The sequence below is a fragment of the Aythya fuligula genome, chromosome 9 (genome assembly GCF_009819795.1).
Source record: "Aythya fuligula isolate bAytFul2 chromosome 9, bAytFul2.pri, whole genome shotgun sequence".
Lineage (NCBI taxonomy): Eukaryota > Metazoa > Chordata > Aves > Anseriformes > Anatidae > Aythya > Aythya fuligula.
Genome location: NC_045567.1, coordinates 541,503 through 560,391, shown reverse-complemented (window position 1 = coordinate 560,391; position 18,889 = coordinate 541,503).

Genomic DNA, 18,889 nt, shown 5'->3' with positions numbered 1-18,889 from the left:
TCCCTCTGGCTACTCTCTATGCAAGGTCTTTTCCATGACCCTGTGGATCTCTTGCTCCTGCCTTCACCAGCCTGAAGCATTCACCACAGGTTTTCCTACGCAGTCAGTCAAAGCCTTGAGGCACATCTGAGCACAAGCCCTGTCCTGAACACCTTCCTACATTTGTAGCCACAGTATCTAAATGATTTTTAAACATGGATTTTCAGAAGAACTATAAAAGAGTTTAAGAGGAAAGAATCAAAATAAATACATTTGGAGTTAATATCTCCAAGAGAAACATCTGTTTATTCCTTTGAGTGACCAAAGGCAAATTCTTACATGTGTTCAGAACATGCTACAGATTAATGTCCAAAGCTGTCAGAATTATTGTCAATTTCAATTTTCAATTGCCCTTAATAATGGATCTCAAGCTATTTATTGACAGTGTTGATGTATCACCTTTGATTTTATTAGACAGGTAAAAGCACTCTTTTTTTTTTTTTTTTTTTAATTTAGGTATATATTGTAGCAGTGCACTGTAGTCTACCAATGTCTTCATGTTTTAGGAGCTTCAATAGACAACTATTATTGTAAAAAAGTCTTTTCTCACAGAGAATTCATTTGTGGGACTTCATTTACTGAGAGCAGACTTCCAATTAGTAGTAAAATTAGTAAGTTTAAAAAAAAGAATTGGGAAAATAAAGATGTATTGGACTGTGCATGAATATTAAATTAAAGCAGTAGGAGACAATGCTAGTCAAAAAGGTGCTGGAATGCAGGAATAGGCCACTTTGCTTATGCCTATTCCCACACTGCCTTGGGAACATGGCCACTCTGCCTCCTGTCCCCTGGGAGAAGAGAAACAATGCACACTGCCTTTGAGACTGGGAGGAAAAGGAGAGGCAGGGAGCTGCTGGTTCTCCAGATAGTCACTTGGTTTGAGCTCCCAGATAAGCCACAGAGAACTGCTGAAGCAACAAATATAATACAAACAGAGGCAAAGGAATATTGATTTTGATGGAGTGTTGTAATATAACCACCTGTTTGCCAAGCATGCATACTTTGAATTCATTTATAGTAGGGCTTAGAAAAGCCATCCAAAAGTAGTAACTTTGAGCAGTACAGGCAACTTAGACTAGAGACATTTTAAAATAATGGATTTTGAAGACAGTGTTTTCCAAACAAGTGCCCCTGTGACATTTGGCCATCCAAAAAAAATGATATATTTTTAAATGGCCTCCTTGCACCATCTACAGGATTTGGTAGGACATTTTGGAGGTCATGATTTTAAAAACAGAATAAAGTTCTTACCTCAGAAGTCGTGCCAACATTGGCAGTGAGCAGAGAAGAAAGCTCCCTGTCCTATTTGGAACTTAGGTGCAGTGAAAAGGAAATTTTTGTGTACAAAAGAGTGAGTACTTGTCCCTGGTAACCATCTCCTGTAGCCTGTAGCAAGAGAGATGAGCCTGATTCTATTCTACAACCTGGAAACTGGGGAGCATTCTAGGGCAAGACAGAAAAGGTTGCAAAAAATGCTCCTGCCTTAGAAAATGAGCTGCACTGCTTCCAGGCACCTTCTGTAAGTCAGTGTGAGCAATTTGGCACTTTGATTTGAAAATAAAAATTTGGACCATGACAGAGAGATTTAAACAAATTATTTGTATTTCCATTTAAAAAATACTCCACTTTACCTTTTTTTTTTTTTTTTTTCCTTAGAAATTGCTATCATCTTGATTTTTTTCTCACCCTTTTCCAGTGAGAGAGGTGCATCTTTTCAATGTGAAACAGAGTAAAAAGACCTATATAAGACATAGGGTAATATAACACTTTAGAGCATAAGCTGCTTCACTACAAGGAGGAAGCTTGCCATTTTACTCAATAAAAGACATAGAAATACCATGGGATTTTTTCCCCCTCCAGTTGGGCCCCAAATGTTCTCATGCTATATTTGTAATATGCATTACTAGCTGATTAGAAGTGACATCAATTAGTCACATGTCTGTGTTTCTGATGGAAATAAAAATGAGCTTCTGTACACAAAAATCTCAAATTCATCTCCCTATTGCCTAGGGATTTTTCTCCTGCAATATTAGTTATCAGTTTAATATAATATTGTTGACTTAACAATGATATATTTCAGGCTGAAGGCAGAAATGCATTTTGCATTAATAAATTGTTTTGAGATGGGCTTAAAGAATATTTCATTATAAAAGAGAGGCAACTATAAAACCTATTTGGTGGTCTTTCAATCACTGCTACCTGTGGCCTATTTATGTGGCTGGCATTCATCAGTGTGGCAGGAAATATTAAATAAGAACTAGACAGTTATTAGTTCTCCTCATGCAGAAGTCCTCATACCTCCTCTTCCTATGCCATGGGAAAAAATCACTTGGTATTTTCTTTCTTGCAACCATTCTGCTGTTCATAATTTGATGGAAAATTGATTAATCACACATTTAACTCAATGCAAGATCTTCTGCACTGTAATAAATTATGGCCATTAATCAATAAGTACAAAGTAATTCCAGGAGTCTGGAGACATGCTGGTTTCTAATAGAAAAACTTGTGCTTAGGCCTTCTTGCCAGTGACCACTTCATCTGAGGTATTTTGCACCTGTCTCAATCCAATTAGATGACATAATTAATGAATCTCAATGCAGTTGATAATTTGTTATACAAAAGAAAGAATGTTTTGGCGCATCTATTAAGTCCTGATGTACAAATCTTTGCGTGGGAGTGGGGGGGCGGGGGGGGAGGGGAGAAGAAGGGAGGAAATACTAGGAAGACAGGACGGGAACCTACAACCTCAGCTACAGCTGAGGAAACGCCTCTTTATTCCAGGTCACTGAGTACGCAAATTCCACTGGACTTTAAAATTCTCACATTTCCTCCTCCTGTGCATAAAGGGAAACTAACTGTGTGCAGGAGTCTTCCATGACATCTTGTTTTTTTATGACAAATTAAATGGTATGATTAGAGCAAGCATTCAGGAAGTGCTGTTTCCCAGGCAATCTAATCAATGTTTCCTTGGTCAAGTATTAGTTACAGTTTTACATATCGCAATCCATTTGCACCTGTTATACGCAGCTAACATATAGGCACCCAATAGATTTTAGTGAAAGAGTGTGAAGATAAAAAGAACCAGTCTGCTGCTAATTCTGTCACTAGGAGATGCCATGAGCAGATTTTATTTAGAGACTTTGAAAAACAATTAGCTGAGGATTATAGGACTAAAAGGCCTTTACTAGCTGTACCTGGAAAATACTTTGCCCATTTAATGCCTTCTAAGCTGTCATTGTGCTTGAACTTCAGTCCCAGTGATTAATGAAAAGCTGCAGGGCACAGCTAGAAGCTGAAGTCTCAATTATGAAAAAGCAGTAACTAGCTTAATGTGCTGATGCTTTTATACTTAAACTGACAGCTGTGAAAAATGGCAATATTTCCAATCATGCTTTAATAATTTATCATTAATTTATTGGCATGTCCAACACACTTTACTCCCACTGCTCTTTTCCTCCTTTTAGGCTCATGACATTTCAACACTGAAAAGAAAAATCTGTTGCAAATCTCTAAGGACAAGCATCCTTGTGGTCCCTGAGTGATTACTGCTTGCAAGCATACAGTATTATCAGTAGTTCATGGTTTATCAATGCAGATACAGTATGAACATTTTGTGGGCTATGATATTTGAACACATATAATTACTGCTACTAAATCATTCTAACTCCATTAATTTCAGCAGAACTAGAACAACTGAGAACATGGATGGCTTTGTGGGACTGGAGTCAGCCAGCCTCATGCGGTCAGTTTTCATTTGTTGGCCCAGCAAGCTCCCTGGAAGGACAGCTGAAACTGTCTAAGTGCTCTAAATCATACATTAAATTTGGAAAGTGACCCTTTTGAAGAATACAAGCAAAGTCTCACCTGCTATGAATTCTGTGGAAATATTATGATGTTTAATACCGAACAATTGAATCACTGCAGATAAGTTAATTTAAAACAGCTGAAGTTCTACAATCCATTTATTTTTGAAATATTTTGAATTTTTCCTTTTCTGTTTTGGTGCTCCCTGCTTGCTCAGTTGCTCTTGATTTGGTGTATGAACAATGGGAAAGGAACAAAGTCAAATAGCAAAACCTTGCTTCAGTACAATTTCCATGCTGAATTTAGTTTGTCATGCTTCATGGCTGTTCCCAGGTCTGTTATAGATGAGACAAATATTCACAAAGATGAACAATTATGAATTTTAGAGCCCATGACAGCTTATTCTTTTGATAGTAGAAGCTGACCCTGTTTTGTTTTCCATCTAATACTCTTGTCATTTACAAAAGCTTAATCATCCAAGCAGGAGTGATTCAGTTTTATTTGTGCTTTTGCATACACTTCTCTTTGTGCAATGACTGACACTAGGTCAGACTGACGCTAAGGTCTGAGCGACACTCAATTGGAGTTGTTTTTTATTGGACCTGATGACTCCTGAGCTTTTTTGCAAAGCTCACGTAGGCCTGAATGGTAGCTGAGCTTTTCTTGACAGCCTGGCTGTGCTGATGGTTGCCAATTCCTGGATTTAAAAGCAGTCTGACCAGCCAGTAGGGAAAGTTATTCTGAACTGTTTGATGCAAACTATTACACAACTGCTATATGGCTGTCATTCATGAACTGACTGAATAGTAAAAACATGTCTATGAGAGAATATTAATACCAATTTATGTGACATTTGTAATGGTCTAACAAGTATTAAGTATTATATTGCTGGACAAGAAACATTTCACAAAAAGCTGCAGTGTATCCAATTTAAACTGATGTAATGGAAAGGACCTGTCAAGTGGTTTGTTCCATAGGTTGAGAATTTTCTCCTTCCTAAAATAAATAAATATATAAATATAAATATAAATATATATATATATATATAAAATAAAATAAAATAAAATTGCCTTTGCTTATATTTACATTTGGACATTTTTGTTTGAAGTTTTGATTATACTTTCCCACAGTGACAAAGTTTATACTAATTAGTTAACAGTTCGATTATTATCAAAGGCAGTTTTGAATGAAAAGAAACTGAGTTTCCAGCCCTGCCCTAAGTGCATGTTTGAGTACTGAGTGTGGCACTTCATTAGGAATCCTGGAAACGGGGCTAAGGAAAGTGAGTCATTAGTAACACATCTACTACTATTTCTTAAAGGAATTAAATATCTGTTTTGTGAATTACTACCTGGAAAAGAAGGTTTATTCTAATCTACATTATCTGTCATACTGTAGACCTAATACTGTCTTTTAGCACCACATGACAGAGTGAAGAAATACAACACGATATATACAAATGGTTGGGATGCAAAAGGTTGTGTCTAGAATTGTACAGGTTCATGTCTGGTTATTGGTGGATGTACAGCCAGGCACCAGCAATCACTCTATTATCAATCTGCTACCCTCTGTTTTTCAGGCTCCTAGTTTAAGGCTTGATTACAGCAATTTGGAGGATGTATGCAAACCAATTCCAGCTACTAATTGAAGGAACTCTACTAATTAGAAAAGGCTATGGAACAAATAACAAGTGGCAACAAGTCTGGGGTCATTTTCTGTACTGAACTCCCTCTGTAAAATGACTTCTAACTTGAACAAAATTAACATTAGACTTTCTGGATTGGAGACGGACTTTGAAAACATTATTCACATTGGCTTTATTGCACATCTAAGAGTATCTGAAGTTTTCCTTAAAACCCCAACTCGTGGAACAATATGAGTATGTAAGAAACTTAGCTCCTCAAAAGAAAAATGAAAATTAAATTTCACCACTTCTTGATTGAGGAGAAAGGCTTGTAAATACATTTCCCAAGGTCTGACCTGAAAAGGTAAATGAAGAAAAAAGTCAAATTTTATCTTTGATTTAAAAATGCTTTTCTTAAAAGTTTCTATATCTATGGGGAGTGGCAGTTAAAAGACACCAATATTTTGGCACTGGTAATAAAATAATTACTAATAGAAATTAGGTAATTGTTGTTAGTGCAGATATATGCTAAGACTAAGAACCAGCTTTTAGATCTGGTTCTTCTGTAGCACTCCCTGGTTGACACGTGCTCTCTGTAGACTGATTCAAGTCCTTAATCAAGGGAAAATCAGTTTTGCAAGACATTTCTTTAAAGTACCTTTACAGAGACAGTCAGTGCTTTCTCAGATTAGTTTATAAATAGATATCTGTGTAAGTGTGTAGACAGTGATTATCTAGTCATTGGCTTGATGCACCAGACTTCTACTCACTGAGACCAAGGTGGATAGTTGGCTGCCAGAGGACCAGATCTTGGGATCCTATCTGTAGGATGGGTGGCCATAATGTAAGTTTATCTCCTAGCGGTTCCAATGTAAAGCCCAGATGAAACTACTATTTCTGTTGGAGTGATCTTGTATGCACTGGCTTTGCTGGAATGTGTGCATGCTGAAAAGAACGTGCATTTTTACAGGAACACACCTATCATGATATTCCATGTTTGCTTTAGTCTTCAAATAGTAAAATAAAAAAGCATTAATTTCATGTTTGTCATTTTAAATACCCTTTCTTAATAAGCTTAAACCTTTTACACTTATACCTGTGCTTTATCCCTTCCCAAGAGGCCCCATGCTTCCTAAAAATAGTTCCTCTCCAGTATGAGAGAGTATCTCCCACTCTGCTGCTGAAATGGATAAGAATATTGTCCATTCTGCAACAGAGGGATTTGTCTGATTTTGCCACTGCCTTAGTGAGGTATTTTTAGCAGCTATTAGTGCTAGTTTAATCCGAATATTATTTGCAGTAGAAGCACCAGATATCTTAGTAATTCATTTAATACATATAAGTCCAGAAAATGCTGAAAATCCAGTCCTATTGCCAGTTTGATAAGGTCAAGTATTTTCTGTCCAAATTCCATCTATTCTTTTCCACTGAGATTTGTGGCTTTGTAATTCAATACCAGATGGTGAGTGGCTCAGGTGCAGTGCAGGTACAGAAGGAAATGTATTTAATTGGTGTGATCCTTCACGAAGTGCATGTGAAGAGAATAAGAAATAATTAACACACAGTCAAGGCTTCTCAGCACCTTCACTTGCAGAAACTGCTTTAGGACCTACTTTAACCACGACCTTTGTCTACTATAGCCAGCAGGAAGTGTTTCTGTGGGCATTGCTGCCTGAATGCATTATTCCCATAAGGAACCACTCCTGCATTGTCTTGATGGACTTTCTAGATTAGCCTAAACTGTATTATAATGTCATGACAAAGCATCAGCTTGACCATGACTTCTGAAGATGTCTAAGTACCTTACAACACAGATAATAATACTCTGCAACTTGTGTCAAATATTGCTAGATTTTCTAGTTACCTATTTACTGAAAGTCAAAAGCATCCAGATATTTTCTCAGATTTTTACTGCAACAGTGGGGCTGGAGGTACCTGCAGCTCTGCTAGGGAAGCCTTCTTTGGGCTAAAATCCCAGAGAACAACTAACAGAGTTGGGGGTCTACGTTCTAATTAATTTTAATAGATCAAGCTCAACCACATCATATTAGATGTGAGAAATCCAAAACCAAGAAATAGTAGAGTGCAAAATGCTGTGTGTCACCTTAGTGGTGAGTATTGGGGATGGAAGGTAGGAGTCAAGCAACATGCGAAAAAACTCCAACACTATACAGTCATGCTACAGCTTGGTTTCGTGTTGGCAGCTTGGTTTTGAACACCACTTACAAGATGGCAAGCCAAAATATCATTTATAAGGAAACCCAGTTCTACCATTTTGCCCCAGCAATGTATTTCTTGTTTACAACACAATTTGCTCAAATCATGTCTCTAGAGCTTGGGTAGAAGTTGAGCTTTCCAGCCTAGCAGGAAACCAGTATCTAATCTTTCCTAACTCAAGTGGATGTTGAACTTAATGTGTTTGGTTTGGCCTGTGGTGGAAAGAATAACTGAGCCTTCTCCTTCATCTGTCTGCCAGTGATGACTCTCCCAGCTTCTTCCTCTCTGTAGACCAACAGCTTTTCTCCTGTAATGATTGTACTACCTGTATACTGCTTTAGTGTAGCTTACTCCCTGCAGGTTCTCGGTGGGGGGAATGTGGAGACTGCTTTCTACCAAGCCCTGGCCCAGTGTCTTACACAGACATTATTTCATGGTCGGAAGTGGGGGGAGCAGCCCATTTATTCTTCATCTTTTCTTTCCTCATGCCCTTCCCCCAAAAGTGAATCCACCCTAGAATAGTTCACTTAAATCTAAAATGTATATATAAAAATTGTTCAGAGAACCTTTTCTTCTCTTTTGTGTAAGCTGAAGTCATGTTTGGCCATGCTGTGACCCCGAAGCCCATCCTTAATGAATAGAGGTGATTGTGTCACTGGCCCAACTCAGAGTGCTACATGCTGACTCTACAAGGAAAGGCCTTACATCACTTATATTGCCAGGAAATATTTACTACATGACAGAAAAAGATTTTTTCCCCCTCATAAAAAACAGCGTCAAAGCTGCACAATAAGTGAGAAGACTCATTGGTAGACCCTGCAATGGGGGTTGTGCTCTTAATTGAAACAGCAGCGGTGAAAAGTGAGAAAATGCCTTCCATGTGGACTACCTAAATACTCAGAAGTCTGGGTATGAGCTCTGATTGATGTATTGAAGTCACACTCCTGGTACGATGGTAGTGGAATGGGAAAGATCAATTTAAAATGTCTAGGGCAGGAAAAGATCATTTGATAAACTCTCTTTAGGTATATAACAGCTTGGAAAGTTATCTGCAGCTTTAATAATCACTTTGTCTTCTGAGACTGCCAACCTGTTTCTTAACTGTTCTTTTTAGTGTGTAGAACTCTCCCATTTCTATTCTTGGGTCAGAAAGTGAACATCCTATTTTTGCAGCTTTGAAGGCACATGGCTATATAAGCAGCTGATTTCTTCACATAATACTTCTCAGATATTATTTATTTTATTTTATTTTATTTATTTTATTTTATTTTATTTTATTTTATTTTATTTTATTTTATTTTATTTTATTTTATTTTATTTTATTTTATTTTATTTTATTTTTATTTTATTTTATTTTATTTTATTTTATTTTATTTTATTTTATTTTATTTTCATTATTTATTTATTTATTTTCTAAGAGTAGCCCTCACCATTTCTCCAGTCTTTATGAAAAAATAAATAGGCAACACAACTAAGAAGATTCACAGTTTTACCTGCTGAAGGGCACGGTAGTCAATGGTATTCAGCCCTGCTAGGAGCTTCTGACATTGTTTAAACAGTGGCCCAATTAGAAAAAAAAATAAAATAAAATAAAAAAGTGGTTCTTTAAAAATATTTTTTGAATAACAGACTAATAAAATTAATATATATATATACATATATATTAACTTCTGAATTTTCCACTAAGTGTGAATGCAGCATTTTCTGCTTGAGAAATACATTATTTTTGAATACATTGAGAAATACATTATTTTTGTTTGGCAGTTGAATAAGTTTTTGTTTGCTTTGAACAGTCTTGCTTCTAGAACTTATAGAAAGCACATTTCAATCTGTCTTATTCCAATTTCAGGCTTTGGCTTAGGTAAAGTACTGAAGAAACAAAATTAAAGGGACTAACTCCTGTGTGGGACAAAGGTAGCCAAATCTGGATGCATGTTTTTTTCTTATGGGATTTTATTATCACATATTCTATTTCTTGGCTAAAATATATTACTCATTCAGCTTCAAGGTACCTTGTTGCATCCATCAAAACAGAAGATTTCTTCCAAACAACATTCTTAGGAAGGAATGTGGGGGGTCATTTTGGGAAAAAAAAAAAAAAAAAAAAAAAAAAAAAACAAAACGTGGAGACAGTTTTTAATACAATTTACTGTTTGTAAACAAAACATGTGACAATAACATTGCATTACTATGCTGTGTAAAACAAGTCATCCAGATTTATATGTTGAAGTTTCTGTAAGTAGTTAATCTGCTGCTGGCCACCTGCAGAGGAGGAATGGAAAAGCTTCCTTTTGATCTCTTTTGTGAAATGACCTTTAAGGGTGAAAAAAATATAAAAGAAAATAAATGTGAATGAGCCTTAAAAGGTTTGGTACAAATATTCTGTTGGGAACTGTTTGGTCCTTTAAAAAGATGTCCATATAGGACATTAAATGTATGAAAGAGAGTAACATCTGTGCTTTAGGTCAAGAAGGCTCATCAGCCATTAATATAACTCAGCTAACTTCTTACAGGTCACTGAAACATAGTGTTAGCCTGGTAGACTACTTTGTGAGTACTCCATCTCTGCAAAGAAGGGTGGCTTGAATACAGAAACAAAGGGTTAGTGGGCAAAACTGCAATTCAAACTCTGTTATGATTCCTCTCCTCTTGGAGAGGTTCACTTGTGATGCCCCCTCTGTGGTATATTCATATCTGTGGCCAAACTTTTCACTTTTGTGTTGTATCTGGCTGTTGGCTTGGACACGTGTCACTGGTAGGAATACAGACTTAATTGAGATTTATACTCATTTCAGAGGAAGCGACCAAAGCAAAGTTCATTCAGTCTTTCCCAAATCAATAAACATTAAAGATTCTCCCATGCATGGAAATAAGACTGAACATTTGCACCGTATATTATGTTTTTGTGTAGATGAGGCTAAATATCTGAAAGTCATGCTCATGACCTATGGGTGGGCAGAGATAATTCTGCCTATAATACCTCTCCATTTTCCTATGACGTAGAACTTCTCAAACTGTCTGTAGAAGCTCAGGTTCTCTTCTTACCCTTGTGCATACCCAGGCACCAGGAAGACATATGTCTTAATGGATAATGGCTCCATTGTGTGAATACTGTCATTATCATATCAATGTGATACAAATATAACAAATTATCTGTGTCTTACTTGCATCAGAACTGCTTCAGCTCTTTGTGTGGAATGGAAAAGGTAGAAGTCAAAGCTCTCTGAAGCAGAGCCTTTTCCTTTTTTAAACAGTGTTCTGAGAAACTGCACCAAGTTTTAGATTCAGGCTTTTTCTTTTTTTTTTTTTTTCTTTTTTTTTTTTTTTAAGTAATGTATGAACTAATGTTTATAATCACCTGGGCACTTGGAAATTGGTACTTTGGCAAAATCTTCCTCAGAGAATTATATTAGCAACCTTGTCTGAACACATACGTAAATGAAACATTCCTTGTGCATACTGCTCTGTATTTCTGTCTCTGACACTATTGGCCTCCCTCCAGAATCATAAAATAGCATCTTTCATGACTTAATATACAGATTAGTTAAAAGGATTTTTTGTAGGCTTGCTTTTTGAGACTCATATTTATTGAGTTAATTTTTAAAGAATCTTCACAGATTTCAAAAAATTTATGTATTTAGTCTAGTGAATCAGAAAATTTTAACTGTGACTGCCTTTCACTTCCAGATATTTGCAACGTAGTACAGCCATTGCTAAGGATAATACTTCTGTAGTCACTCAAGAAGCACTGCAAGTGAAAAACGATGTTTTGAGAAGTGGTAGAAAAATAAACATTATAAATTTTATTTTTGACAGGATGCATTTCCAGGTCTCGGTCATTCACTTTTATTTCCATCGGAACATATGAATGACCAGAAGATATCCAATACGTTCTAAAAGTTAAGGCACATTGGAATCTCTGCATTTCTCCCAGGCTTTGGAGGTAACAATTTTTATGAAAAAAGGTGTTTTTTTTTTTTGTTTTTGTTTTTGTTTTTGTTTTTTTGTTTTTTTAGGATCTTGCATCCCCCATAAAGTACTATGACTCTTGGAAACAAGGCATGTGCCAATATCTGGTTGTGTGTAATCCAAAATGACACAACATTGGAAATTAAATATATGCAATATTTTTTTTTCCACAAAATATCAAATAACAAATACATGTGCTCTGTCTTTTGCAAACACTTGAATGTTCATTTCATAAGCCTGGGCTGGCTTTCTCCCTGCCCCCCTTTCCTGGGAACATCTTTAAACAATGGTTTTCAACAAGTCACTTTTTTCAAATTTTCAGCTGTAAGGTATCAAGTTGCATGTGTGTTTTTCTATAACAAGTCAACACTGAATACATGAACAAATGACTAGTCTGCATGTTTAAAATCTAAGGGATAGAAATAAAATCCTGCAATAAAAATTTCTCCAATAGTGATCAGTAGGCTCACAATAATGTCTCTAAAATACTAAATACAGTTCAGTTTTCAGAGAAGCTCTGTTGTGATGGTATCACTTATGTGAATTTGCCAGAGGAGAACTTTGAACAAATATGTTGTAGATTAGTCCAGTGACTTTTTCAGTATGTAAGATTATCCATGTAAGTGTTTTTGGGAAAGGGCAGAACTTCACACAGCCTTTCTTCCCTTCCAAAATACTAGAAATGTTACACAAACAGTACTCTAACATGAGGCTTTACTCTTAATCTTGCACTAGTATAGTTTAACTCTTCATCATCTCTGACTTATAGCAGTCATTATATTGACTTAAGTCAATTTAACTCATTGAAATGAGTTAAAAGCTTATATTTGGTGCATATTAGACATCCGCATTTCTGATGTCTCAGACCTGAGATTTACAGAAATAGTGTGACACTGAGGAAATGTAAGTCTGATTAAGAAGAACTATGTCTTTTCACCTCATAACTGATAAATGATGGTAACCAAAATTTATGTATTCATGTTGAACCAACAATACCTGTATTTGTTCCTTGTAATGGGTGTGTAAAGCTCCATGACATTCCTTGTTTTTCCACCAGCTTCTCCACAGGAATCAGCAAGAGCCTTAGTTTCATCCTGTACATGTATGACAGCACCAAAAGAGAAAAAGAGAGGGCTACAGGTTTCCCTCTCACTTTGTCACTACATCTGATGACTCCTTAGATAGTGGCAAGGCCCCAAACTCATGGTGTGGCACCTTGCTGAGGGAGCACATGGCATGCTTTAAAGGGGCACTGGGCAGTTGTGTTCCCCCATGTTGAAGAGCACCAAGAGTGATGCAGACTGAATGAAAGAAAAATGTTTGTTCGAGAGATCACTGGTTTGGGCATATCTTTTGATAAGTATAATTGTATATGGTTTAGTTGTTGTCTTGCATATGGTTTAATTGTTGGCTTTTAATGACAAGAGTTATGCCTATATTAAGAACCTGTGCTTGCAGGTTACTCCTAGGGTGTCACATGGACAGTCTCTGGTCCAGCATACCCTTTATTCCACCTAGCCTCATGTCTTACCTGGAAATGACACTGCTGTCTCAAGAGCTTCCCGTTAGAATAACAAAGTAGACAGGATGACTTTATGAAGAAGAAAAAGAACTATTGAGTAAACTGGCTCTTACACTTTGCAAAATATAATATTGAACTTCAATGTGGTTCTTAAATACTACAGGGCAAGGACTGACTGGTTGTTTGGTGATTGTACAACTTCATACTCCAGGGCTTCCTGAGCCATGGCAAGGGATGACCATGCTTTAAATGATAATAAAAATGATAATGATAATGAGGACAGTAATAAATTACCAGTACTCTCTCCAGAGACCATTTATTGGAATTTTGAGACTTTTCTTATTTTAAAGCTGAAACAAAGCAAAGGTTAATTTATAGCACATTTGTATTTTTCCTGCTCCAGCCCATATTCAGCCAATTGTACTGCTTCACTGTGACTCAAGGGAAATTTTGCCACTATTTTAATGGAAACAGAATTGTTGACCTAGAACCTGTTCCTCTCTGGCATTACTCTAACTGCATTCATGTGTAATCAGTGGCATGGATTCTGGTTTAAAACTGTACCTCGTGAACATTCTGGTGAAACAGGTCCTTAATCCCCTGCATCAGTGCAAATTGTATAGACCTCAGTGAACTAAACATTCAGACTTTGTATTTATGCTCAAAAAGGAGAAAATATGCCCACAGTTCATTCACATTACAAATGTGATGGGAAAATAATTCTATGGGGATAAACTTTTGGTTTGTCATGAGACATACTTGACAATTACTGCTTTGTCCCTCTTGTGCTATTGCAATGCAGTTATAAGATTGTGCCATAAATCTGAAAGACTGTTTTGCAAAGTTTGTATCTACATTTGCTACCTTTAATATTAATAGGAGAATATCTTTAAAGTGAGTAAATTGAGAAAGTGGCTGAAACTATAGTTTATAAAAGAAGATTAGTGGGTTTAATATGCACTGGAGAGTAAAAGAAAAATCTTATTACTGTATGGAGAAATTACCTCATAAAGAAGCTAATACAGCAGGCTAGGGAGTAATTTTTAACAAGGTTTTTATGATGCACAAGTGTAGGCAAGTTAATGAACTTATCTTTCTAGTTATTTTCAGACTGTAACAATGCATTTCTTTTCAGTTCCTGTGCTTTAAAAAGTAAAACACATTTAATCACTTACAATAAAATTAACTCATTAGTTTGATAAATCAAGTAAAATCCCATACTGCTCCTGTTGTGGCAGTGCTGCTTAGAAACTAGATCAGGTGAAAACATTAAGTATAGAACAGAGCAAACTACCAGGCTTATTCATTATTGGAATTAAAAGGTGTCACATTGACAGGGAATGTTAATTTTTGGTAAGACCTGCTCTGGTCTCAGTAACAGGACTTTGGAAATGAAAACTAAAATAGGGATTCAGGCCAAGATTTTGTTTTAACAATTCCTCTCTTTTCAAAATAGCCATGTGGTCTTTGACATTCATAAAACAGACATCTGAAGAATGTCACATCCAACAGCAAAGAAACCACGGGGGGGGAGTTGGTAAATACAGAATGTCCATCTGTCAGCACCTCAGCATGGCATGCATAGGTATTGTTTAGGAGGGGCATGTCCACATTTTTCTGCCCAAATGCAAAAGAGAGACTGCTGAGTAAAACAGTTCAATCTTTATATTGATTAAAGAGTTGTGCTTTCCTAATATACAATGACTATACTTGAAATAATTCATCAACACTCTCGAGACAAGACTGAATGTTGTTGGAGACTCACTGCAGGATTTAATACATTTGTCCTAGAACAGAAATAATGTGGACATATCACAATAATCTGACACTACAATAGGGCATTTCATCGAGAGTTTATCAGAACCTCATCTAGACCACAGTCATGTAAGCCACAATCATATTGAATGTTAGCATTATTCACCACTTCCATCATGTCATGGGATGGGACAACCTTCCCAGAAGTGCGCTAAAGGAGGAGAGAAGTGTGCTGGGAAAACAAGTTATTGAGTGATTGACTGATTGAGGCAAATGGACAGGATGGCTGGGTTTCTCCTTTACGGATGAGAACATTCCCCCATATGGACATGGAAGAAGTGTCTGCAGAGAGTGGCAGCAGGAAGCTTTCCACTATTGCGATGCTTGGTTTAAGTAAGTGGTGAGTAAGTTGCATACAGCTCAAGGCATTCAAGAGTCTCCACACCCTTGTTGAAGGTCACAGCAGTCTACTGCACTGAACCAATTAATCTAAGAAAGCTTATGACTGGTGGGAAACGAACTGTTATTACCACAGTGTATTTACCCTGGGGTGGGCAAGTATCCATTTCCCAAGTCACATTTTTTAGTTTACACATTTCCAGTGAAACAGTGAATATAGCTAAAATGACTAATTTGCTGTCTAGGGCTCACTGGTGTCTTCTTCCTCTAATACTTCTGTGTCAAGGCAAATCTATATCCTGTAACAAGCACAGACTTGAATCTGGCTAGAGATACAGAGGGAGGTCTATCCATCCATCTATCTATAAAACCTTTGAAGGGCCTTTTGAAAGAACATCTTAAAGTGATTTTCCTGCTTTGTAGTTTTATGGTAGACTCTTTTTGGGGACCAGGATAACCCAATTTTCCCCAAGTCCTCCTTTGAATATTATCTGTCAACAGGTAATTTTGGCTTGAGGGATAGCCTTTACAGCCTTTACTGTTTTCCTCAATAATATTTTCTAGCTCTGAGAAAATTCTGTGGACTGGTAAAAATGTGATAGCTAAAAATATTTACAGTTTAAGGAATACTATTTCTATCTTTTTGATTCTGAGATAAACTTTCCTCCATCCCTATTCATCTTTAATTTAAGTATTTTGATGCTGTATATTTAATATTCAGAGATGATGATGGCTATCTAGTGTAGGTGACCCTGAGTTTAAATGCAAATTCAAATTGTTCCTGAGCTCCACCAAATTCAGGCCCCCTCAGACATTAAAGTTGCTGTGACCTTGACTCTGGTGATGGAACTGACTTCTCTGGGTGGCCAACAACATAACTGCTGGATGTCCCTGAAGTGTAGACTCATATCAAAATGATGTGATTAAATCTAATCACTGACTTTTAGAGGAACAGCTTCTTGAATAAGAATTGACTCGAAACTGAAGTAAGCAGGTGAAGGAAGATAATGGGAAGAGGATTGCTTTTTTGTTCACTAAGTCTTTGACTGTTAGACAATCTTAACATCCCAGGTTTGTCTCCCTCTTAGTGGCTTTGAATTGGTCTTTCAGTGAAGATGTTACACAAGGATGAGAACCTACCAGAACCTTTGTTTCTCCATGACACATCTGTGCCCTGTATTCCAGCTTGACAAATGTCTTTTAAACATTTTCTGCTGAGTTAAAAAAGAAAATAAATTGTTAGTGATTTTTTCTGCAAATTAAAAAAATAATAATAATCAGACCCCGTAGATGCTCAAGCTTTGAAGGCCACTGATTAGCTAAAATGGACTTACAAATACACAACCAGGATCTCAGACAGCTCCTACATGAATCCTTTTTCTTTATGTTTAACGTAAGAATAAATCAGTATCTTGCAGTAAGTATGTACAAAATAAATTTTCTCAGTTTTCAAGAGCAATCACCTATACAAATGCATTATTTATTATATTTATTTTATTTGTTATTATATGCATTTATTCTGCTCTCCATAAAATAGCATTATTTTTACCATTAAATATAAGCATCTGCAGCAGTGAGAAAGTAGCAGGTACTGATCATCTGTGATTAAATAAACTCTCTGTCAGATGATGAATGGCATACTTGTTTGTAACACTGAAACTTTACTGAAGAATTTAATCTGTTTCTCAATATATCTTATTGAAAAACAATAAAAAGGCAACATTGTGTCTGGAAAGACAAAAAAACACATGAGGAGAATAGGCTAACTTCTGATCTCAGTAACCTTATGTAAATCTAATGTAATTACAGTGCAGACAAACAAGTTCCTCTAGATTTATGTCACTCCTTCCTCTTTAAATCAGAACAGCATTTGGGGAAGATGTAATCACTCTAATACAGTATTTGTTACACACTCAGGAACAAATATTTTGATAGACGACAACTTCACTATAGCATTTTCTTTTTCCCTCGTTAGTTATTGAAGTAATAGCTCCTTCTTTAGACTGTATAGACTAATTAGTCAATACACAATTTTAAGAGAAACTTTAACTCAGTTCCTAAAGCAGCCACTCATTCTTTCTCCCCACAAAGAAATGCTGTATAATAAGCTCAGGTAGAAATCATTCTTGAAGTATTATAAAAGCATGTTTTTTTCTGTAAAGATTAATGGACTGAACTTGGACACAGGCTTTGAAAAGCAGCCTTGTCTGGACTGTCTCAAAATCTATGCTCCAGAAAACAGGAATGCACAATTAACTTCCCAATTAAAAACAAAACAAAACAAAACAAAACAAAATATCTAAATAAGTAAATAAAACATAAGAGATTTACCTTTGTTTATGAATCTCTCTATATATAAAATAAATAAATAAATAAATAAAGCAAGTTAAATTTGAGAGCCTATTCCAGAAAAGCCTACTCCATCATTATTTAAACTGAAATTTTGCCTATCCATGTTCAGATACAGATACTGGTTTTCCAGGCAATAACTGTAAAGCATCATGGGAAAAATGACAAACTTTTTCCACTTAAGTTTGCTCATGTTCTGAGAAGTGATTACATCTGCTGGGCTTGCTTCATTTTTGCATGTGTTTTGCATGAATAACTCAGCTTCACTGGCTGAAACCTTCTCAGGAAATGAAATTCAAAGAGCTATGTTAAAAGCTGTCATCAAAAATGTCAGGTCTCAGTTCACAGCATGGGTGTGTTAACTTGTCTGTGCTCCCAGTGCACACTGGTATGAAAGGGAGAAGTTGTTTGTGTAGTAGATGGATAGTATGTGGGCTCACTTGGTGCAAGGAGAGCTGATGCCAGGCAACTTCACTGACCACTCAAAACAGTTTGTTTTGAGTTTGAAACATCAGTGATCAAGGCATTACAAAGAAAACCACTAAATGTTAATATTTAATTTATTGTATGTCCCACCTAAACTTGCAGTCACTCCCAGCATGTTGATTCAAGCTTGCTGGTATTGGAGGTGGGTTACTAACAAGACCCTTCCAGGGAACAGTTGGAGACACCACTCATACTTGCCAATTAGCCATCTGTCATCTTGACTGATCATTTTGTGATAATGATATAGTAGTGATCAATTTTTTTGTATTTCTAGTAGGAGAAACTGCTCAGGTTGTTACCTTACAAGCAAATGAGAGAGACAGTAACACATTTTGGAAGAATGCCATGAAAATTATGTTTTATATCACACAATATCCTGCTGGAGTGCATTGTGTAGCAGGAAGAACTGAGCTCATAGATTCAGATAGAGAGCTCTAGATCTAATATTATCAGGAAAATGACTGCCATTGGAAGGAATTTGTTGTGTCAACACAGTGCCCAGGATAAGGTTGTCAGAAACCAAATGTGGAGCAAAGATAAAAAACTTTTGACATTGAGTATTATATAAAAATGAACACAAACCAGGGAATAAAAGTATATATTCAAGAGAGAAGCACAGAGCAAACTTGAATTCAACTACTGTTAAAATGTAAAAGAACCTTCGATATAGAATAAATCTAGCATGAGACTCTGAGAAAGAAAACAGTGAATTGCAGAAAGTCAGA